The sequence below is a fragment of the Indicator indicator genome, chromosome 1 (genome assembly GCF_027791375.1).
Source record: "Indicator indicator isolate 239-I01 chromosome 1, UM_Iind_1.1, whole genome shotgun sequence".
NCBI lineage: Eukaryota > Metazoa > Chordata > Aves > Piciformes > Indicatoridae > Indicator > Indicator indicator.
Window position 1 is genome coordinate 67,567,484 of NC_072010.1, and position 24,680 is coordinate 67,592,163.

The 24,680-nt window shown below is 41.4% G+C and overlaps 1 protein-coding gene across 1 annotated transcript in view; it reads right to left on the reverse strand.

Annotated features, from left to right (window-relative positions):
- The window catches only part of LOC128974576 (pinopsin-like), a 99,708-nt gene that overhangs the window by 28,279 nt on the left and 46,749 nt on the right, over window positions 1–24,680 (reverse strand). The window lies entirely within an intron of this gene.

Consider the following 24,680-nt stretch of genomic DNA (forward strand, 5'->3'; position numbering starts at 1 on the left):
TGTCTCCAGACAAGTGGCCACAAGACTGGCCTATTAGAGCCACCACTGACACAGTGACGGGAGTGGGTGGACTTACTTTAGCACAAAAGACACCACCAGTGACAGTGGCAATCGATGGTCAACAGCTGGTTACTGTCTTGTCTGTAGTGACTTTGCCCCCTTCAGTTCAATGCCTGATAGGAAGAGATGTATTAGCACAACTTGGGGTGGTGTTATCAAATGAGCACCCTTTGGGGTAATCGCCATTGCTTGGACTTTCCCAATTCCACTTACATGGATCACTGATGTTCCTGTAATGGTTAAGCAATGGCCTTTAAAAAGGGAAAGTCTTCTTGCAGCCCATCAGCTAGTGGAAGAACAATTGCAACAAGGACATTTACAATTATCCACTAGTCCATGGAATACACCAATCTTTGTTATTAGGAAAAAATCAGGAAAATATCGTCTTCTACATGATCTTAGGGCTGTGAATGAGCAAATGGAAGCTATGGGAGCACTTCAACCTGGACTCCCTAATCCATCCATGTTACCACAAGATTGGCCACTTTTGATTATAGACCTAAAGGATTGTTTTTTCACTATTGCCTTGTATTTTTAATGGCTTACAAACAATGGTTAGCAGGATGATTGAGAAGACATGGCAAACTAACCTGTTGGCCCAAAAAGAAAACGGGGGAAGTGTGGAGGATGTCATACAGGATTGGCTTACAGAAAAAGGCCATAGTCAGATTAACTTACTGATGAGAGAGAAATAAGGCAAAGGTAACGCCAAGGACAGACTGTCCTTGAAAAGACAGAAGCTAAGAAGAATGGAGATAAACAGGATGTCGAAACAGAACAGAAAGTTAACCTTTAGCCACAGGAATGCAGAAGTATGCCAGGAATGCAGATAGTCAGTAACCAATAATGAGCTTTAACCTTGCAATATGTATGAGCTAATTAACTATTGTATTTAACCTCAACACTAAGTGCCAATAAATGAGACTTGCTGATGAACCATCTGGTGTCCGCATCTCCCTTCTCCGACACCAGCTCCAGCAACTCAATGTCTTTCTGGTAGTGAGGGGCCAAAACTGAATACAGTACTCAAGGTGCAGCTTTGTTAGTGCTGAGTACAGGGGAACAATCACTTCCCTGGTCCTGCTTGTCACAGTATTCCTGATACAGGTAGGGATGTTGTTGTTCTTCTTGGCCACCTGGGCACATTTTGGTTCACATTCTAACACCTGTCAATCAGCACCCCCAGGTCTTTCTCTGCTGGGTAACTTTCTAACCACTCTTCCTCGAGCCTGCAGCATTGCATGGAGTTGTTGTGCCTGAAGCACAGAACCTGGCACCTGACCTTGCTGAATCTCGTACAGCTGACCTTGGCCCATTGATCCAGCCTGCCCAGCTTCCTCTGCAGAGCCTTCCTACTCCTACTCTCAAGTAGATGAACGTTCACTCCCAACTTAGTATAATCTTCAAACTTACTGAGGGTGCACTCAGTCCCCTCACCCAGATCACTGGCAAAGATATTAAAGAGAACTGGCCATAGGGAATACCACTTGCGACCAGCTGCCAACTGGATTTGACTCCAGTTAAGACACTGAAGAGACTCCAGGTGTGATTTTGGTATGTATCCTTCTATGTTTACATCTTTAGCTTATTTCTTTAGGAAGAGAAGACTGCATTGTCACCATGACTGTGTCAACATGTTAATAAATCTGTTTGTCTGTTAGTCCCAATATGTTCCTGCTAAATTAGATTGCGATTTGGGAACCCATCAGGTTGACAGAAGTCTATGACAGTGAGCTCTTCACACGTCACTGGAGCAGAAGGATCCTTATTAATGTTCCCATCAAGAAGAAAAATGCAATGTACAATGAACTCGAATTAGACACCAGAGAATCCACTCTAGTTTACGTTCTGTTTTGATTTTGTTCATATCTTTTTTAACTCTTATCTTCCTCTTCTAATAATTAAAATGAGAAAGCTTTGATCACGGCTGTTCCTGAAAAAGAACACTCTTTATATGTCCCCCGTATCTATTAAGGGTGACTTTCCACTCCAGTCTTCTATAATTGAGTTTAAAAATTCATTTGTAGTGAGACAAACCTATTAGAAAGCAAACTTAGTTAGCTGTCATGCTCACTGAGTCTTCCACTTCATGTTTGCACCAACATAGCCAATTGTTTTGATTTGTATGTGCCTCATATTATAATTCTATAATATTATTTATTTACAGTCCATCTCCTGCAAGTTAACAAATTAGAACTGTAGGGGTTTTTAAAAGTACTTTGTAGGTTTTGAGAAGTACATTTCTATTCCTACTGTTGTGTAGAGGACATTAGAAGTATGGAATTGCAGTAAGAAACGCAAGTAATGGACCAAGTGAGGAAGGATCATAAACTATGTTCTTCCTTAATGATTCTAAGTACTATAAGTGACCTGGATGTGGATGTCCCAGCTTTGCAGAGGGGACAAGGATGGTAAGATGAGTTTAAAGGACAAATGACCTCTAGAAATCCCTTGCAATGAACCCCAGATGTACTTGGTGCTTCTCTGTCATGGTAGGGCTGGACAAGCCCAGCACAAAACCCAGACAGACTCTGATGTTTAGGCTTGAGGTGAGGAGAAAGTTCTTCACAGAGAGAGTTGTTAGACGTTGGAATGTGCTGCCCAGGGAGGTGGTGGAGTCGCCATCCCTGGAGGTGTTCAAGAGGGGATTGGACGTGGCACTTGGTGCCATGGTTTAGTAGTCATGAGGTCTTGGGTGACAGGTTGGACTTGATGATCCTTGAGGTCTTTTCCAACCTTATTGATTCTGTGATTCTGTGACATGGTCCCCCTCATCCCCCTCCTTCCTGCAGAAAGTCAGGGTAACAAGGGAAAAGGAACAAAGGGGACATGGTCATGCATGTCTGGTAAACAAGTTTGCTTCTGGGATAAGAGTAGGTGTACTGGCCACTGCTCCTCCCTGACCAGGCCTATGTTTCTGCCTTTTATGGCCACAGCCTGGCAGAACCCCTTTTCATTGGGTAACTATGTGCTGGCTTCAGTTGCCCTATTGGCCCAGTTGAATCTCGGGCAAGATACATATAGAGGCTGATTTCTAGTCACCCTGCCTTGCTCAAGCCTTGCAGAAACCTTGCTTAAATTGCCTCGGACCTGCCTTGCCTGAAGTTGCCCGGAACCAGAGCCTGGGGTAAAAGCCACAAGCCTATCTACCCAGCAAGCTAGAGAAGCCACAAGCTTAGGAGCCAGAGCCAAACCTGCTTCCCCTTGCAACTAGAATATTGCAGAGCCTCAGTTTACCCAGGACAAAACAAGCGCCCATCACGAAGAATGCATCTGCTGAAGCCAAAGCAGCCTGAGGCAGTGTGGCCTTTCTTGCCAGCAACCTGCCCTGACAGCAGCGTAAGGGAGCGCCCCGAAAGCCTCAACAGCTAATACACAGCAGCAGCACTCCCCACTTGGGTGGAATCAGCTGTGAGTAATTAATTAATTGCCTCTTTGGCTTAACAGTTCTTGTTGAGTCTCCCTCAACCCCGCCATGGTTGAGCGCCATTTCACTCCCAGGGACTCTCTCTTTCTGACGTTCCTACCAGTTTACATAGAATTGTTAAAATTGTTATATTTGCCTAGATACTGTACATTCCCAGTGTAAATATATATTCTAACTGTACATCAAACCTATTTAATATGTTTTTAGCAATTTTTCATATTAATAAAAAGTTATTAATATTTTTATTAATATTTGCCATATCATTTATAAATTAAATAATATTCCTTAACATTCTCTCAATTTTTATTTGATGTCTGGTATTGTAACTGTTAACTGTTTTATGCCTAAGTAACTCAACTGCTTCCTCAGTATCAGTAATCTCACCTTTTCTTGGCATCGTGGCTGCCAGTAAACTGTAGGACATGTGACTTGCTGGAGCTGGGCTTGTACAACTGAAGGGGTGGGAGAGAAATTGTATTGCTTGATGCCTCTGAGCATCCTGCCAGGCTGATGTGTTACTGTCCTTACCCTAGTCATGTGCCACATCTTGGGAAGCAGCTGAACTGTGTGATCTTGTTTGCCATGCCCCTGTCTCTACAAGATACTTAAGCCCAAATACAGCTGTTTTGATAGTGGTGAAGGCAAGCAGCAGAGTCTAATGGTGGTTGCAGCAGCACGCTGGTACATTCTGGGATCTGTTAACAATGCAAGAAATGCCAGAGGCTTTCAAGAAGTGTTAGACTGCTCTGTAGGATGTGCCCCCACAGTTTTGTTTTTGAAACCATGTACCATATATTTTATACACACTTGGTTTCATTGCCTTTGCAGCCTACCTTTAGAAGATGTTATCTTTAGCAATTAGCTATTCAGAGATGCTGAAAAACCCCCAGCAAAATATTGCTCAAGGTAATGTAACCTACAGAAAAATTACAGTATTGCAGGTGAAAAAGCATTAGGCAATTTAACATTAAAATGATTATATTTCTGGCTGGTGAGCTGATCAGGATCGACACCGGGTCCGCTGTGCCTGCTTTGGGTTCTCTCTCTTTTCGTTTCTTTTCGGGGTTTGCGGGGCGGAAGGACCCCTGGCAGAGAGCGACAACCAGCGGTCGTCCTCTCGCGTGCCTGCTCGGGATTGTGACGTCAGCCGCGGGAATTTTTAAAACCCGGCGGAGCTGAGCGCGCGACGCCATTTTGGCTGGTGAGCTATAGGCTTCTTGCCTGCTTGCACGTGCCAGGTCAGCTGACAGGGTACAGGGGAAAAAAAAAAAAAACAAAAAAACAAAAAAACCCAAAACCCTCAATAAAATCTCTGATCTTAAGATCTCTTGTCTGCAGGTACCTACCATGGTAACAACTCGGACAAAGGGTGTTAAACATGCAGTAGGTTCTCAGACTGAGTTTCTCTGCAAGCATGCTGGTGTTCAGGCTTCTGGCTGCAGTGAGTGTTCAAGCCTGGCACTTGGTGTGGAGGGTGAAGGAGACACCTGTGTCAGGTGTGACCAGGTGAATTTTCTCATAAATTTGGTAGCTGAGCTGAAGGATGAAGTGGCTGAGCTGAAAGCAGAAGTAGCAAGGCTCAGGACCATACGAGAATGTGAAAGGGAGTTGGATATGTGGGAACAGGCTTTGAAACCCTCTCCAGTTGAGGGGAGCAGTGGAGGGTGGATACGGGTCCCTGTCAGGGGAAGCAAAGGGAATGCACCCCGACCCTCTTCCCCTCCCCCGCTGCCCTTGAGCAATAACTATGAGACTCTGCAGGCTGAGGGCAATGTGGATGAGAGTATTGTAGAGGAACTGATCAAGGAGATACCAAAGACGAAGCAGCCCCCCCAAACCTTAAGGACCAGTGCTACAAAGAAAAAGAGAAAGGCTATAGTTATTGGAGACTCTCTCTTGAGGGGAACAGAGGGACCCATATGCCGTCCTGACCCATCCCATAGGGAGGTGTGCTGCCTACCTGGGGCCCGGGTGAAGGACATCACCCAGAGGTTACCTAAACTAATCCAGCCCTCTGACTATTACCCATTGCTGGTAATTCAGGCTGGAAGTGAAGAAATTGAAAAGAGCAGCACCAGGAAGATTAAAAAGGAAATTAAGGCCCTTGGGAAATCGATTGACGGGGCAGGAGCTCAAGTGGTGTTCTGCTCAGTTCCCTCAGCAGCTGTGGTGTACACTGAGAGGAACAGGAAAACCCACACCATCAACAGTTGGCTTAGGAGATGGTGCCAGCAGCGGAATTTTGGCTTCTTTGATCACGGGGCAACTCTTACTGCACCTGACCTGCTGGACCAAGATGGGTTGAATTTATCTAGAAAGGGTAAGAGGGTGCTGGCACTGGGGTTGGCAGGACTCATTGGGAGGGCTTTAAACTAGGTCTGAAGGGGGTGGGTGTGGAAACCAGTCTCCCTGGAAAGGAGGGAGGACCACACAAACTGGTGAAATCAGCAGCCCAGCTGAAGTGCATGTACACCAATGCACGCAGTATGGGCAACAAACAAGAGGAACTGGAACTCTTGGTTCACCAGGAAGACTATGATGTAGTTGCCATTACAGAAACGTGGTGGGATGATTCTCACAATTGGAGTACTGCACTGGGGGGTTATAAGCTCTTTAGGAGAGACAGGCAAGGGAGAAGAGGAGGAGGGGTGGCCCTGTATATTAGGGAATCTTTTGATGCCTCAGAACTCGAGGTTGCAGATGAAAGGATTGAATGCTTATGGGTTAAAATCAGAGGGAGGCCACACAAAACTGACATCCTGGTTGGAGTCTGTTATAGACCACCCAACCAGGATGAGGAGGCCGATGAGATATTCTATAAGCAGCTGGAAGCTGTCTCAAGATCATCAGACCTTGTCCTTGTGGGGGACTTTAACCTACCAGACATCTGCTGGGAACTTAATTCAGCAGAGAGGAGACAGTCCAGAAGGTTCCTAGAGTGCATGGATGACAACTTCCTGATGCAGCTCTTAGGTGAACCTACCAGGGGCAAGGCTCTGCTTGATCTGCTGTTCTCAAATAGAGAAGGGCTGGTGGGAGATGTGATGGTTGGAGGCTGTCTAGGGTGCAGCGACCATGAGATAGTGGAGTTTTCAATATGCAGGGAAATAGGGAGGAGCAGTAACAGAACCCTCACTTTGGACTTTCGGAGGGCAAACTTCAGGTTGTTCAGGCAACTTATTCAGAAAGTTCCCTGGGTAACAGCCCTTAAGAACAAAGGGGTCCAGGATGGTTGGACCTACTTCAAACAGGAGCTCTTAAAGGCACAGGAACAGTTCCCACATGCAGTTCCCACATGCAGTTCCCACATGCCGTAAGACGAGCCGGCGGGGAAGATGACCGGCCTGGATGAGCAAGCAGCTCCTGAAGGATTTAAGGGCAAAAAAGAGGGTTTATCGCCTTTGGAAAGGGGGGGAGGCAACTAGTGATATGTTTAAGGATGTTGCTAGATCATGTAGAAGAAAAATTAGAGAGGCAAAAGCACAGTTAGAAATTAAACTGGCCGCTTCTGTGAAAGACAACAAAAAGCATTTTTATAAATATATTAATGCTAAAAAGAGGGGCAAGAGGAGCCTCCACTCTTTATTGGACGTGGAGGGTAACATTGTAACTAAGGATGAGGAGAAGGCTGAGATTCTAAATACCTTCTTTGCCTCCATTTTCAACAGTAAGGCAGGAGGACTTCAGGATAACTGGCCTCCTGAGCTGGTTGATGGGGTCAAGGAGCAGTGTTGTACTCCTGAAATCCATGTGGAATTAGTTCGAGACTTGTTGAGTCACTTGGATATTCACAAGTCCATGGGACCTGATGGGATTCATCCTAGGGTGCTGAAAGAGCTGGCAGATGAGCTGGCCAAGCCTCTCTCCATCATTTTCCACCAGTCCTGGCTCACTGGAGAGGTCCCAGAAGACTGGAAACTGGCCAATGTGACGCCCATCCACAAGAAGGGACGAACAGAAGAACCTGGGAACTACAGGCCTGTCAGCCTGACCTCAGTGCCAGGGAAAATCATGGAGCAGATTGTCTTGGGGGCAATCACTGCATACCTGAAGGATAGCCAAGGAATCAGGCCCAGCCAACATGGATTTAGGAAGGGCAGGTCCTGCCTCACCAACCTGATCTCCTTCTATGATCAGGTGACCGCCTGGTGGACGTGGGAAAGGCTGTGGATGTAGTCTACCTGGACTTCAGCAAGGCCTTTGACACTGTCCCCCACAGCAAACTCCTGGCCAAGCTGTCAGCCTGTGGCTTGGACAGCAGCACTCTGTGCTGGGTTAGGAACTGGCTGGAGGGCCGAGCCCAGAGAGTGGTGGTGAATGGTGCCACATGCCAGCTGGCAGCCTGTCACTAGTGGTGTCCCCCAGGGATCAGTGCTGGGCCCCATCCTGTTCAATATCTTTATTGATGATCTGGATGAGGGGATTGAGTCCATCATCAGTAAATTTGCAGATGACACCAAGCTGGGAGCAGGTGTTGATCTGTTAGAAGGTAGAAGGGCTCTGCAGAGGGACCTTGACAGGCTGGACAGATGGGCAGAGTCCAACAGGATGGCATTCAACAAGTCCAAGTGCCGGGTGCTGCACTTTGGCCACAACAACCCCATGCAGAGCTACAGGCTGGGGTCAGAGTGGCTGGAGAGCAGCCAGGTGGAAAGGGACCTGGGGGTACTGGTTGACAGCTGCCTGAACATGAGCCAGCAGTGTGCCCAGGTGGCCAAGAGAGCCAATGGCATCCTGGCCTGCATCAGGCATAGTGTGGCCAGCAGGAGCAGGGAGGTCATTGTACCCCTGTACACAGCACTGGTTAGGCCACACCTTGAGTACTGTGTCCAGTTCTGGGCCCCTCAGTTTAGGAAAGATGTTGAATTGCTGGAGCATGTCCAGAGAAGGGCAACGAGGCTGGGGAGAGGCCTTGAGCACAAGCCCTATGAGGAGAGGCTGAGGGAGCTGGGACTGTTTAGCCTGGAGAAGAGGAGGCTCAGGGGAGACCTCATTGCTGTCTACAACTACCTGAAGGGAGGTTGTAGCCAGGAGGGGGTTGGTCTCTTCTCCCAGGCAACCAGCACCAGAACAAGAGGACACAGTCTCAAGCTGCGCCAGGGGAGGTTTAGGCTGGAGGTGAGGAGAAAGTTCTTCACAGAGAGAGTGGTTGGCCATTGGAATGTGCTGCCCAGGGAGGTGGTGGAGTCACCATCCCTGGAGGTGTTCAAGAGGGGATTGGACGTGGCACTTGGTGCCATGGTTTAGATAGTCATGAGGTGTAGGGTGACAGGTTGGACTCGATGATCCTTGAGGTCTCTTCCAACCTTCTTGATTCTATTCTATTCTATTCTATTCTAAAACCACTGGACAATTTAATTCAATTACTACACTGTAATTTTCAGTAGTCCAATGGAAGTGCTTCCCAGAAATGCTTAGTGTCTGGACAGCCAGCTGATAGAAGCACATTAGACAGTGATGGGAAGAATTAGACTGAAACAATGTTCAAGAATAACCAAGCTTCTAAAGCCCAATCTAAATGTGAACATACAGGATATATATAACAGACATTTTAAAATACACACAGGACCTAACCCACATCTTTAAAAATGACACAAGAAGTACTAGCCTGTTGGGATCAAAAGGCATTTACTTAGGATGGCTGGAAAACACACATCTTCACTGTAAACTAAGCTGTTTTCTCTGGGACAAAGATAGTCTCTTGCCAAATGTGGTAGCCTAAATGCAGGCAAAGCACTATATTTAAAGAAAAAAGAAGGGAGATGTGTGGGAGCTGGGTGTTGAGAGTTTTTTTTTTTTTGTGTGAAACTGGTGTTTCTCCTTTACTTTTATCCTGGGATGTAGCAGAAGTGTCTTGTTTTTTTTTTTTTTTTTAACTCAGCTGGAGGCAGTGACAGGCAAGCTTGTCTAATCTCAGGCGCTGAGCATAAGGCTGCCACAATTAGCTCTCATCTGGATTTGTCCTGTAGCCAAACTGCATCTCACATACATACCCAATACTCCCTTTTACACTCAATCTGACATGCAAGGCACCAGTAATTAGATGACTATGGCAGTGTGCTGAGCAGGCATATTAGTTGTGACAGGGCACAGAGCGTGGGAGAAGCTACAGTGGTATATAATGAGGAGGATGGCCACAGTAGAAATGGTCTCAAAAGAGGACCAAGTGATTGATACATTGCTTGGCTGACCTCAAAAGCTGCATTCCCTCTCCTGTGAGCTGACAAGATGGAGCAGATACATTGCTCATTAAGTGACAGGCTGCAGTGTTATTTCATGATTGGAAAAGAAAAAAATGGAAAAAGAAAGCTGCAACCTAAAGGAAGCTTTTCTTTCTCTGAAGAGAATAGGTCTGTCATTTTCCTTGCAGAAGGCTATAGAGTACCTTCCAAACACAGGAACTCTATTGTACAATGGTAGGAGAAAGAAGAACAATGTCTGCGGACTATGTGAAATGACTTTGGGGTAAAAAGTTTTAGTTATGCAATTTAAGCATGCAGGAATCAGTCCAGACTTCACTGCTGGCCACACCAATAGGCTGATCAGACTGCAGCTGAAGGGGATAGCCAGGTGGCATCCACAGCTGAGACCATGGGCATTTTTCAGGCTAAACACTGGAGCTTTCCAGCCCAGATAAAAGAGGGCAACACCTCCCTGATCTTGGGGAGGGATTTACTGCTTGTGATATTTTTCTTAGCCTCTACATGATTCCATATGAGAGAAGAGACCTGGGCAGTGCCCTGCTCAAAAGGACAGTCTGCCCCTTTTTGTGCTCCAGAGACAGAAGTTTGACCTACTGCAGCCCCTGCTCAGCTCACTCTGGATTTAACTGGCCATGACTTGTGGGATCAAGGGGGTACTGGTGGCATTTCACCTGCTCAGAAGATAGCACATGTGCCTGGGAAGGCTTGAGGCATGGTTGTACACAGAGGTCATGTTGCTCTATGTGGCAGGTTAACTGTGAGGTCCACAGTGCCTGAAGCGTATTTCCAGGTCACTCCTGTGAGGCACTAACCTCTACAACTGTTCATACTCCCATGACCCATGGGGAAGCTGGTAGGTTTCTATATACATAAGACAATGGAGTTGAGCTAAAGTTAGCTATTAAGAAGGGGAAGCTTCAGTGATGAAAACCTAACCTGACTGTTTACACTGAATTCTCGAGTGGGGGTTTTTTGTTTAGTTTTGCTTTTTTTGCATTTACTCTAGTCTCTCCTTATGTAATGTAGCTATGTGCTTTCTCTCCTAAAGTATTTCCTTCATATTTTAATAGCTTTCAGTCATTTTCAGCTGTGAACATCTTGAAAGATTATGAAGAATCTATGGCACACCATCCATCTAACCACTAGATGGAGAGACTATACAGTAAGAACACAGCATGCAGAGTCACTTCAAGTAAGGGACATTTACATCACAGCGTCCTAAAAATCAGGGGGGTTGTTTGTGCATTTTCTTTCAAGTCAATTTCTTTTTCCTCAGCTATTTATTAAGATGGAAAACAATGTCAATTATTATACTCTGTGCCTCTAAATAGCGGTTACTCTAATTGCCCTTTAACTAACCCGCTCCAAAGAATTAATATGGAAATAGGATGCAGCTGATGAATGCAACTGTCTTTGTACATTTTACACTCAAATGACCATGTTTTCTTCACTACTTTAGAGCTGCAGAGTAAAGAGAAGGCTATTTATGAGCAGCAATGTTTGTTGCCAAGATATTTAAGTGTCAGTTATAAGTGCTTGTTTTGACATGATCAAATATTCAACAGTACCACCAAAAGCAGAGACAAATGAAATATTCATATTCATCCAAGGGAAATCTGCCAATCTTTGAACGTTTTGTCTACTATAGCTTCTTGAAATGAACAGATAGGAGATAGACGTTTTAATGCAAAAGCTGCAGTAGAGGAAAAAAAATGGAAAAAAATATTTTTTTTTAGTTCATGAACCAGTCAAGTAATACAGTAATATTCAAACAAAACAAAAAAATACCCTCCATTTACTGGTATGAATAACCATCTACCAAACCCAGAAATGTCTCAAACTAAGAAGTAACTCAAATGTCAGTTATAAGGAGCTTTCTCCTCTTTCATCTCTACAGATTCTGTCTTCAAGTAAAAATCAGGGGAAAACACTGGAAAGTATGAAAAGCTCTAAAAAGCTGTAGTAAGTGGAAGCTCCAAGTAATCTACTTTCACCATGAGCACCTTATAACTGATGTTTTATGGATTAATACTGAGATTAAATACTTTGGGTTTTTTAAGTTAGACAACCACAGGAAAAGAGGGCTCACTGGCTTGAAAATAAATTTCTTTACCAATATTTTAGATGGCAAAGTTCAAAATAAGAGTGAACATTGAAGAGATGTATAGTCTCTGTGGAAACAGGGACTAAACAGAAACATCTGGTTTGGGCCATCTTAGAATCTGGTGGGCCCTGACTCTACAGAACATTTATACTTGATCACTGGCTAAAAATGAGATTTAGGTATGCACATGAGCACTTCACTCAGCTGGGGCCAATTAATGAGTTAATAGCAACAGATACAGAACAAGGAAGCCATAAAATCACACAAGGGGGTTTACAGTTAATTATTTCAATGTCACCACTAAGTTAAAGGACTGAAGTCCATAGAAAGGGTATTTTATCAGCTGAAGTCTAGCATTATTGGGAATTTTTGTTATTGAAATGGGAATAGTCATCTTAATGCCTCAAGGCGCAGTGAAGCTATGCTTTAAATACAGAACTTACAGCTTTGTACACTGCCCTTGAAGCATAACTGCTATTGCTGCCAATATCAGTAAAGTTCTATTGTGGAAATGAAGAACACTATAATCCTCTTAGCTACAGGACTTCTTTCAGTGCACTAGCTAAAGGGCTTTTAGGAGCAATTTGACTTACACAGTGAACATGTTCCCATGCACTAAAGCAGCAGCTTATGGTGTCACTTCCATCATATACAACTCATTCTTTTATTTTTGTGAGTTTTTCGTAACTGTGGATTTTCTAGAATCAGTGTGCTTGAGAAAATTAAATGTGAATTACACACATCTATCATTTGGTTTGCACTAAGTTTGGTTTTAGAAAGAGAAGTACATTAGATACTCATATCTTCTCCAAATGGGGGCTCTCTCTTTTTTTCTCCATAGCTATAGACATACCCAGCCAGGACAACGGCTACAAAAACATGAGTGTGGGCTTCTCATGCACTGAGCTAGCAGGGCACAAACCAATTCCAGTGCAAGAGTGAGCAAGCGTGGCGCTGAACTTTGAGTAACAAGCTCAGCCTGTCCCTAACTCAACCTGTTCCCTGGGCTCAGCACTGGGCTAACACAGATACGGGATCTCTGTAGCTCCCTTGCATCTCACCAACCTTGGAGTAGAACCAAAGTGTGCCCATCCCTACAACAGCCAGAACAGACAGGCTCTAGCAAATGCCCTCAGCAGGGGGCTGCTGTTTTAGGTATGGGAATAAAGGGACAAGAGAAGTAGTTTGTCACCAGGGTATTGTAAGAAACCCCCACCCAACAACTGGCTTATGCAAAGTGAATGACTCAACAAATGGTCCAAAGGTATGGCAGCAACAAGTACAACAATTTGGAAATGTTAAAACCTATGTCTGACAAAGAAAAAAAATGCTTCTGAGGTGAAATAGAATCACCATAACACTTAAGAGTCACCAGCTCTGGCAGCTCATTGAAACAGATATATTGATTATAAAGATACGCTCTTCTCAAAAAATGTGATTTGTATGTATGTCCTTCAGTACTTGTGGGACTACGCAGAGCTGCTGTCACTGATATTGGCAGTGACACTTCTGTGGCACTTACCTGCCTGAAACAAATAAAAGATGTGTAGAATATAAGATATGTGGAAAATGGGAACTTAAAGGGCAATGAAGTATATTTGCTATCTTGAAGGCACAGTTAGTTGAAAAAAAAACTGGGGGTGAAAGAAGCATCAAGTGTTATGTCCAAAGTTACTTAAACTCTAACTAATTTTCTATCCAAAAGATAAGAAGAAACCATCTGCTATAAAATATTAAGGTTGTTGAAGTTTCCTGTGTCTAGCATGACTTACACTTCTCAAATTCCCTCAATAGTTTGGGAGATTTTAACAGAGAGTAAGTCATTCCCTTGAAGCCATCAGGTCTAATTTTCCCAAACTGACAGCAATCACAAACTCTATTACTTGCTTGTATTTGATTGCTTGGCTAAGTCCAGTTCTAGTGAGCATGCAGTAACTGGCTTTGACTCACACCAACTGACATTCCTATCAATTGGTTCAGGAAGAACATATCAACATGAATTAGCCTTAAAACAGGTTATATCCTATGGATGATAAAGAAACTTTATAGCTTTAGAAACAAAATTCACTACCCTGCTTCCCGAATGTCCTCCAAAGGGAATGAGTCCTCCTTGATCAAGGAAGACACCTATTTCAGCCTGAAAAACCACTGAGTCAAAGCTGGCTCTGGTTCTAGGGGTTGTGAAAAGCATAATGGCCCTTATGTAGAGGCCAGCACCAAAAGCTGAGAGCACTGGAAGAATGGAATGTTGATGGACCTTCTCTGATAGCAAATATCAGGTTTACCCTGTTCCTTCAATCCAAAGTAGCTGAAAATCAGTCCCAGGCCACAGCTAACATTGCAGATACCTGGATGTAGGTCTATCTGCATCTTTTTCAGGGAAGGAGATTTTGGTACATATTCTGATGACCAAAAGACAGGATCCTTGCTGACCTGGCGCTGAGCATCCAGACTGCCACTCTCAGGCATCTGGCAGCAAGAACTGAAAGGCCTGAGTAGATCCACTGTTCTCCTCTTGAATACAGAAGAATTACAGAAAACCAGTTTGGCCTAATCTTCTGATGACTAAGGTTATGCAAACTGAACCTTAAGCAGAAAAGAGCAAGAAGGGGACAGGGGCTGCTACTCCTATTCCCATTTCATAGTACCCAGTAGCCTGTGATTTTACATAGTATACATCCAGAAAGAGATAACATTGCCAAAACAAGTATTAAAAAAGAGGAAAGCTTGTGTTTTTCAGAGGGACAAGAAGGAAATTGGCAAATGACTGACCCTGAACTGGTTCTGGACACCAACAATCTTTGTTTCCCCATGGCTAAAAAGCTTTATGATAAGATGTTTCAACACGAGTGCAGCCTGCTTATATTGTAACAGCATGGAGCAGATATTTAGGTTTTATTGCACATTTGAATTAAATCAGAGTTAGGTGACAAAAGTTATATTGTAACAACATGGAACAGATATTTAGGTTTTATTGCACATTTGAATTAAACCAGAGCTAGGTGACAGAAAGTATTTTGTGTCAGCAAATACAACACACACTCTTGAATGAAGGACTTTCAGCAGCTGCTGAGAATGACCCTATAGCTGTGGTGAATAATTTTAGGTTCATCTATGAAGGTGAAACTGAGGAATTTCACCCTGGGAAGGAAAAAAACTGAAGGTCTGAAGGATACTTTTCAATAATAGAATAAAAATGTACCTAGTTTTTTGAAGATAACATGTAGGAACATGTTCATATATACATATGTTGATAAGCAGCAACAGTTTGTTATTATAAAGGTGGCAGGTGCTGAGGTTACTTTCAGAAAATCAAGCTGGTAATTTAACTTAAGATTTCTCTTTTTCAAAAGCTTGCCAACACATTTTTTTACTTTTCCCATAACCACCTTTTGTGTTTGGATAGAGGGTTTATTGTCTGTTTGTTTTCAATAACTTTTTCAATGGCTTTGACTGACCCAACAGTCCAGACATTAATTCTTTCTTGGTTTCTGTGTGCTGCTTTCTTCCAGAGATGGCACCATGCAGAATGTATACTTGCAAAATTGCTAACATGAACTTCTCAAAACCAGGTGAACGGACAGGTGTAAAATTTCTTTCCAGGTTTCAAAGTTACTACTTGATGTTAAGCAATAAAATGCTGCCCTCTGCATAGGAGATGGAGTACACAGTGGTCTGCATCTATAATGGTTTAAATCAGAACAAAACAGGTTAATCCAAACCAGCAGATTAACCTATTTCTACTTTCCCAACACAGAAGTGAGGAAAAAGTAACACACAAAAACTCAGGATTGAGACACAAGAAAAGGGAGAAGAATAGAGTTTACTAAGCAAAATCAGGAAAAACCACAGTACAAAATGCATAATTACCTTAGCCTATTTGCAGAAAAAGCACAGCACAAAGCAGCAACAAGCAGAAGCTAGCAAGCCAAAAGCCCAAGACAGAAAACTACTCCCCCATCACTTCTTGTCCCACCACCATCTCAGCGGAAAAAGACAACACCCAAGAACCCAGAAGCAGCAACCAGAAGAGGACACCTCCCATGTTACAATCTGAACTTCAAGCCCCATAATACTTTGCTCCAGTTAGCACTTTCATTTTTTTAAGCTGGCATGACTGCAGCATGGTATAAATAACAGCAGCAGGTTCAACTCAATCCATGACTGCTTCTAAAGAAAAAGTGTTTTCAATCAAAAGAGACAAGAAATAATGTTTCAAAAGACTGGAACATTGATATGGCAAAAGCAGGGAATAGCATCCTGTGTGCTGTAATTGGCAAGGACAATAAATAATAACAGTCAGTGTCTGCTGAGACTGAAAAACTTATTCAGGTAGAATCAGAACACATTAAAATCTCCTCACCCTTCAGGTGTGTTTGCACTTTGGCCTTCTCACTGAAAAAGGCAGTGTATGTATGAACGTGTATCTATCTCTATAGAGACAGAAAGATATAGACATGTATAAAAAATATATACATACCACTATATATGCTATATATACATTTATATACACTCTACATGATAAAAATACACACACTATACACTACATAATACACACACCCATGTCCATAACAGTGTAGAAAGTCTTACAGAGGAATCATCCAAGTTTGGAGAAGAAAGCTATGATGCAAGTATGATCCACTACCCTTTGTACCTCTTGAATTAGATTAAAAACAACTTTTTCTACACTAAGTATCAATACTTCTTCTGAATCTGGTATGTGAGTTAAAAAAAATGTAAAAAAAAAAAAAAAGTGCCAGGATAAATTTTTCCCTAAAAACAGAGTTTGGGTATTCCCTAAATCTGTTTTTGTCAGGCATGTATAAAGTTCTTACTCATATTTAACAGTACTTTCTGCCAGGCAAGCACACGCGTGTGACAATTTCAGCTTTGCTTTCCTTTGGATTGGTAGCTGCTGTCCTTCCAGTGAAACTAAATACTAAAATCTCACAGGCATCAGCAGTCTTTCAGCATCTTAGCATAATTATCCCCTTTCATCAGAAGAGGCTTTTGTCCCACATTTTACTGAGGGATCCCCTCCTGCCCTCTTGAAAATTTCTACTGACATGTAAATAAAGAAAGGCATCATCAAGGACATGAAGGCATGCCTTTGACATGTAGCTATTTATACTTGAACAAGCCTAGTACCTGTGCTTAGATCTGCCTGTCAGATCCTGTAGATTCTACACAGAATATAAATAAAAAGTGGTTTCAAAACTCCTGTCTCAGTGGCATCTTTAACACCACAGCAGTTATGCTGAAACTGGCCTGGAAGTGTTCCAGCAATCTTCTCTGTACTCGTGATAGACTCTTTCCCTCAAATTCATACATTCATGGATTCATAGAATAGTTTGGGTTGGGAGGGACCTTAAAGATCAAATAGTTCCACTCCCCCACCAGGTTGCTCAAGGCCTCATCCAAACTGGCCTTGAACACCTCCAGGGATGGGGCATTCACAACCTCCCTTGGCAACCTGTTCCAGTATCTCATCACCCTCACTGTAAAGGGGTCTAATCTCCAGTCTAAATCTGCCCTCCTTAAGCTTCAATCCATTCCCTCTCATCCTATCACTACAAGCCTTTGTAAAAAGTCCCTTCCCTGCTTTCTTGTAGCCCTCTTTCAGGTACCAGAGGGCTGCTATAATGTCTCCTCAAAGCCTTCTTTTCTCTAGGCTGAACAGCCCCAACCTCTGCTGTCCTCACAGAAGAGGTGCTCCAACCCTCTGATCAACTTCATGGCCCTCACCTGTCATGGCACAGATGTACATAGTAAAACCAAACCAGAGTGAAACCAAACCCAAGCCTGCAAAGTCCGGAAATCTTGACACCCTCCTGAATATTAATCTCACTCTGCAGCACATGATGTTTTCTTCAACACAGAATTATAAGTAGGACGGAGAAATTAATGAAAACTGCTAAGTTACATGAATTGAATTTAAACAGTAAGACTGAAGCTCAGGTTTACACCTTTTATTTTCCTCAGGAGATTTTGTATCTAGGATTGTGTTGCACCTAAACAATTAGGTTTCTCTAGCTCTCAGTCTGATAGGCCAGAGAGGGTAAGCAAAGGGAAATTGGCTTAGTGAGTTATACCCAGCCTGGGTGTTTATAAACCTTTGTCTTAGCTCACAGAAAATGAAGATAAATTCCTTTTGTGTAGCTTGTGTATTACAGGCAGACCTTGATAAATTATATATAATTTTAAGACTTCCAGTTAGTAAACTTAAATGGTCATAAACTTTTGTTATTTGTTTCAGCTTACTAAAAAGGCAAGATAAGCAGAACCAAACTATTACAATTGTATGAGTTTAACACATTACCCTGTAGAGCAGTCTTTGCAGCAATTTGTACTTGTGGTTAAACACAAAATAATTCAAGACTAAATAAAAGTGAAGCACATACTAAGTACTCTGTAATCCTCTTCCTAAACCCCTTGTCCATCAGATGTATGAGGAGGGCAGAGTGTCTCCAGAATATGATGTGCATTTGAATACAAAACGGTCCCATGGCCTGCCAGGCATACCTAAACTGCAAGCACACAGACGCCATGGTGAGAAGGCACTCGGTTTTTGAGAGAGTTAGGGTTATGCAGTACACTACAGATATTTCTCTGCCTCTGGTCAGTTCATATAAGCTGATTCTATAATAGATATATGCACAGGTATGGCAGAATTGCATGTACAGAGATGGCCCCAAACCTGTTTAGTTCTGATAAAGATGATACGGGTATACCAAATATAGAGAAGTAGTTTTCAGCTCTTGATTTATTCATTAAGAGGCTCCTTTATGAAAAAAATACTGTTCAAAAAACTACTAATTATTCCTGCCTTGTGAGTTCAGAAACTATATCTTCAGCGGCTATTCTAAATAACCAGAGTATGAGGTATCTTGGCTGATTTTTGTATCTACCTGGAATAAATATTAATCCATAAACTTCAATAGCTTTTACAGGATCTTTAAGTCATGTTACTTCTATAAAGAGCAAAAGGCCACCAGAAAAACAGGTGTAAATGATAGGAAGGATTTTGAAGGTGTCAGATATCGCATATGGCAGCTGGAGGGCAACAATATGGGGTGGAAAGAAAGGGATCAGATAAACAAATCATGGAGTGTCAAATCAAAAACAGTGAACAGAGTCTATCCACGCCCAGCTGACTTGGAAACACATGAAATCCAACATTAATGCCTTCTTACTATGGGCTTGTGGCATATAATACAACATGGGAAAGATGAGACTATGGCTCCTACAAACTCCCTAAAAGATTTTAAATTCTATTCCTGGTCTGAATTATAAACAAGACCAACAAAAACAATGTGTTCTTGTATGGCTCAAAATGTTTTAGTTTTCCAAATGGTGTTAACGTACTAGGATGGGCTTGCTGACAGACTTGCAATTTCTACCCCATGTGTCCTCTCTGATGGAGTCTGTGGAAACAAGATGCATTGCAACTTAGAAGTTACAGATACACATGGACATGGGAGGCTATAAATGCCTTTTTTTTTTTTTTTTTTTGCTTATTTTCAGTTTTACATCAAATCATGATTTAAAGTGAAGCCATACAGATGTCTTCCCTGCAGAGTCAGAAATATCATTGCAAAATAGAGGACTATGACAAAACATATGCATGTATGTTTTTCTTAGTAAAATGTCTCTTAATTATATTTTTAGATTTCCAGATAAAGCCAGATTTATCCTTTGTCTATCTTCTGAAGTTAAATGGAATAGTTGAAAAAAAAAAAAAAAGGCAAACAAGGAAATAGATATTTTTCTAATGCTACAGGAACACCAACATGTGTATCAGAAAGTATAATAAACATGTTATAAACTAATCTCTTACTAACTGAAAATAAATGCCAAATGTGAGTCATCTCTTTCTGCAAAATTTAGGGTTTAGCTGTTGCTAAATATTTCCAAATCCGGTGTTCTGAAAGTTTATTTCACCTGTCAGATGTACATTAAAATAAATAGCTGCTGGTAGAGGCAAAGTAATGAATTTCTCTGCTTTTCTGCCAATTCATTTTTGTGTTGTCATAAACTATTCTAATACTGTAAATTTTCCCTTACCTTGATGAATTTGTTCTAAATCTTTGCAAATAAATGTTGGGAATGCCATGAATGTTAAAGCATTTAAAATCCTACAGCCAGAGGGCAGAAAAGATTTTTAAGACATTTGGCAATGTCCATCACCCCCCTTCCCAATTATGCGCTAAACGCAGGAGAAATCCTCCTTGACCAGCCTGCAAGTTACAAACAGAAAGGCATTTCATATCCCTGAAAAAGCTGTTCCATGACTTCAGTACGTAAATCCTTACAAACCTTTCAGTAACATCTTATTCAAATGTCTCTTCTCAATATCTGCATGTCTCGGTTTAACAAAACCAGCACACAGCACACCCTAGATTGGGTGGTTCACACCATTGCTCACCAGTCCCACCATAAGAATTACTCTGTTTGCAAAGGTATCATGTTCCCAAATCCACAATTATTTTGTTTGGGTTTTTTGTTTGGGGTTTTTTGTTGGGTTTTGTTGAGGCTTGTTTTGGTTTGGTTTGGTTTTGTGATTCACTGTTCAAATTAGATCCTTCAGACAGTATTGTTTCTCAATCTGTTTATCTATCCTGCATGATTTTTCCCATCTAAGCAAAACTCTGCACTTGACCAGTTCTGATATTCACTGACAGTTTTAGACATGATTCCTAATCCATCATCCAAATCATAAAATCATAGAATGGTTTGGGTTGGAAGGAACTTCCAAAGGTCATCTATTCCAACCACTTCTGTAGTAAGCAGGGACATCCTCAACTAGATCAGGCTGATCAGAGACCTGTCAAGCCTCACCTTCAATCTCTCCAGGGACAGAACCTCAACCATCTCCCTGGGCAACCTGTTCCAGTGTTTGACGACTCTCATCGTAAAGAACTTGTGGTAAATGGATAATGAAAGTCTGAAAGCATTTGACTGCTCTTCGTGAAATGGACACTTTACAAGGATTCCTTTAAGACAGTACTTCCCTAGTTGCTAAGAGCATGTAATGTATGAAGAATCTGAGTTATATCACAACTATCCAGTTACCTGTCAAAATGAAAATTGGTACAGGTAATTTTGGCCGTCTTGTGATCAGTTTGTATCAGCAAACGTTGTCTACAATGGAACCAAAGCCTTTTTTAGAGTAGTGAGAGAAAGAACAAAATCTTAAAGGAAAAAACCTCTACTTCCTGTTTGGTGTACCCCAGACATGACTTAATGGGGTACCTATAGAAAGAAGATAGTTGAAAATGTCCAGGTAATGGATCTTTGGAAAATAAAACTCCTTGGCTGACTTTTCTGCAGTAAATGGCTGCTGGATACAAAAGATTGTCTTCTCTAGTAAATCTTCATTTTCCATAACTAGTATGACTGCACTTTCTTGTCATGAGTAGATTTCTTCTTCAACTTCCTTTTACAAAATAGTGTGAACAGCTTAAGATTTTTTTAAAACATGAAAAAAAACCCACAAAAACAAACACAAGAAGACAGAAAACTGGTGGGATCATGTGATGATCAAAGTACAAAAGATATATTCAGGGTTGAGAAGGCTCTAGGACAGAAATGTCCTGAGTTTTTAACATCAGTCTTCACTGCTGAAGACATTGGGAAGATCCTGTGAAATATTACAATATTTGGACAAATTTGTGGTAATAATGCATGAAGTAGTACATCAAGTAAATACGTTAGTGGATGTTGAGGAACTGGAAGGGAATGAATTGCAGAGGGGGGACAGGCTTGCAAGTTTCCTACATAATGGTTGCCATAGTAATTGTTCAGGAACAGAATGCCAGAGTGCTGGACTACTGATGGGACAAGCCCCTGATCAAGGGGCATGATCAGGGGAACTGCATGCAGAATTCAGTATAGAAAGCAATGGTCTCATTGCAGACTTTGCCCTATTATATTTGTATGAAAAAAATATCCTATAGATTATGAGCTCTTCAGCTATTGGTGTTTAAGATTTTTCTAGATTTTTGAGATGAATCCCCTTCCATGATCTATTGGTATTCCAAAATAACAGATGTTACATATGTCACTTTATGCTAAAGAGGCACTCTTGACTTCGCAATTTACTTCACCACCTAATATATATTTACTTGTTCCTAGAATGACATTTCTTTATGTGAATACTGTTGACACAAAAAAAAAAAAAAAAGAATTAATCCTCTTCCAAAAGCAATAGCTACGATTATTTCATCTTGTGGACCCATAATGAAGAGGACAGACAAAAAGAGTTTTCTGAAAAACCTTTTTCCCTCTCAAGGAAATTTGAACAAGAGGTTAGGTATCTACTAAGCCTATGAATGCCAGGTAATTGTTAAAATTGCCCATAGCACAGAGCACTCATCCAAGTTCACCAAGCTTGTTTTAAGATAGGTCAGTGATTTCTATAGAGACACTAGCATCATTTAGGGAAGAAGTGGCGGTTTTATAGCACTAATAGCCCAGCTCGAGACCTCCTGGCATTTCTAGGAGTGAGGCAAGCATTTTTAAAAGTGATAAGCTGTGTTAACTTCACCACATTTAGATAAATCTTGTAATTTCTATGCAGAAAGGGCACGACACAGATAGTGCTGGAGCACAGTTGTAAAGTATACTGACACTGAATTATGCCATTGATAGGGAAGAGAAATACATTACAAGTTAAAAATAAAATGTGCAACTTTACAAAAATTGCTTAGATGGCAAACTCTGTTCCAGTTCTACCTGCAAACTGTAATTATAAAGTAAAATGTAGGAGATGAGTGATTTCTGATAAGCATACGCACTTTTAAAGAAAACAATGAAAAACATCAGTAGCCTATCAAGCCTCTTGGCTTCAGTACTAGTTATTCTTTTGACTATTGACAACCCCAAGTGCTCTGAGCTTTTAAATCAGCATTATTACAACACAGAAATAATTTCAGTAAGAAAAAGACTAAAATAATGTCTTAGGAGATGACTGGAATATAAGATAGCTATTCTTATTACTTCAGTTCTAAATAATACTGTTTTTTCCTCATTTTTTTTTCTAGTTTATGGAGAGGGAGGAGTGTATAGCAAGTGCATCACTATATTGGTTTGTAACCCCTTTTTTGTAGCACTTTTAAAAATTATATCTAGAGGTAACACAAATTTGTGCATGACAGGGCAACAAGAAGTATAACACAGTACAGATGACAACTGAAAACAATCAATAGAGATCCTGAATTTGTATCCAAGCAGAAAATTTGCTGCCACACTGTAATGGTTTATTTGAACTATTTGCCACACAATGTCATATAACCCAAGGGGACAGACATAAGGGTGCAGTAGCAGACTTTTATGAACTAAAACTAGATGATGGCTATTCTTTAGCATATTTAATATTTCTGTGTGGTGGTTTAAATCCTATAAGAGTCAAGCATCAGTTTAGCAGATAACAAACTGGTTTTCTGCCAGTGAGAGCACAAACTGTACCTAAGAAGATATCTATCGGTTTATACAGCTGCAGGTTTTGTTCAGGAGCAATATAAGAGTAATTTAATACAGAGGTTCAAGATATAGTGCCATTAGAATGAATCAGTCAGCAAGCATGGTTGGGTAGCTATACCTTAATGTGTATATTAATTTATATGGAAACAACTGTAATCAGCAAGCTTTCTGTTTACTGACACTAAGAAGATCAGGAAAGAGAGGGAGGGAAAGGATAGGAAAGGATGGAAGAGGAGGGGGAAATTGTGAAAGGTGGGGGGAGAGGAAGGGGCAGGGGCAAAGACATAGGGGAAGAGGAAAGGGAAAGGAAGGACTTGGTATTACATAGTCATCTCTTGCTTGCTTATGGAGGTATATGAGGGAATTCAGAGCTAACTCCCTGCACCTGAAATATCACCAATGTGCATGGGGAATTCAATAGGGCTGTCTACAAGACAGATTACTTTCTAGCCTGGAAATCTTGGATTCTGGGATTTCAGATTGAACTAGCTGAATGCCTCTCCCTAGGCTTCTCTTTCAAAAACTAAAATTTTCTCTTTGGTACCAGCCAGTTATTCTCAGTGATTAAGTGACTGGCCAGCTCAGTGATCAGTGTTTCAACAGCAGTTATGTCTGTTAGCTTTTCCTTTATAGAATATGTCCTTTATAAAGGACATATTGAAAAATAAGTAATGTAGCAGTATAATCCTATCAGTTTTGCCTGTTGAATTTTTATTTAAAAGGTCTGAAAAATTAATTATAGGTTTTACTTTAAAGTAAGTGCTAGACCACACTTCTGCCATTTTCCATTAGTTGTCTAAACTCATTTTAGAATGAATTTTCTCAGCTGAGATGAAAGCATCAGTGCATTAAATCCTTCACAGACAAATCTTTCAAATATTTTAATAAACAATCTTAGCTACAAAGAACCAATTATAAAATAAACAGTGTCTGAGTAAATAAATACTGTTCTCCATTATTTTTAATCAAGAAATGCATTCCTATTTAACAGTGTTGTAATTTTCCATTTGGCCATGGAAAATGCCAAGACTAAAGGATTTCATACAGTACTTGGTATCCAATGCCATGAAAACTAAATGAGAAAAAAAAAAATCAAAATAAAGGTTGTCCTTTTTATCAACTGGAGTGATTAACCTCTGAACCAGGCTTTCCAGGAAAGTAGCATAAACTCCTTACATCAAAGACAACTGTGTTTCTGGATGATGGACTTGTGCTTTGTGAAACACATATTATTCTAATGCGGAGACCAGATAATCTAAAAATCCTTTCTGGAGTTGAGTTTTTATAACGCTGTAAATAAAATCGCTAAAGTAAATGGGACATGTGAGTATAGGGTGAAAAATAAGCAAACAAAAACAGTAACAGAAACAATGTAGAAAACTCACTTGAGCTTTATTTTCTTTTT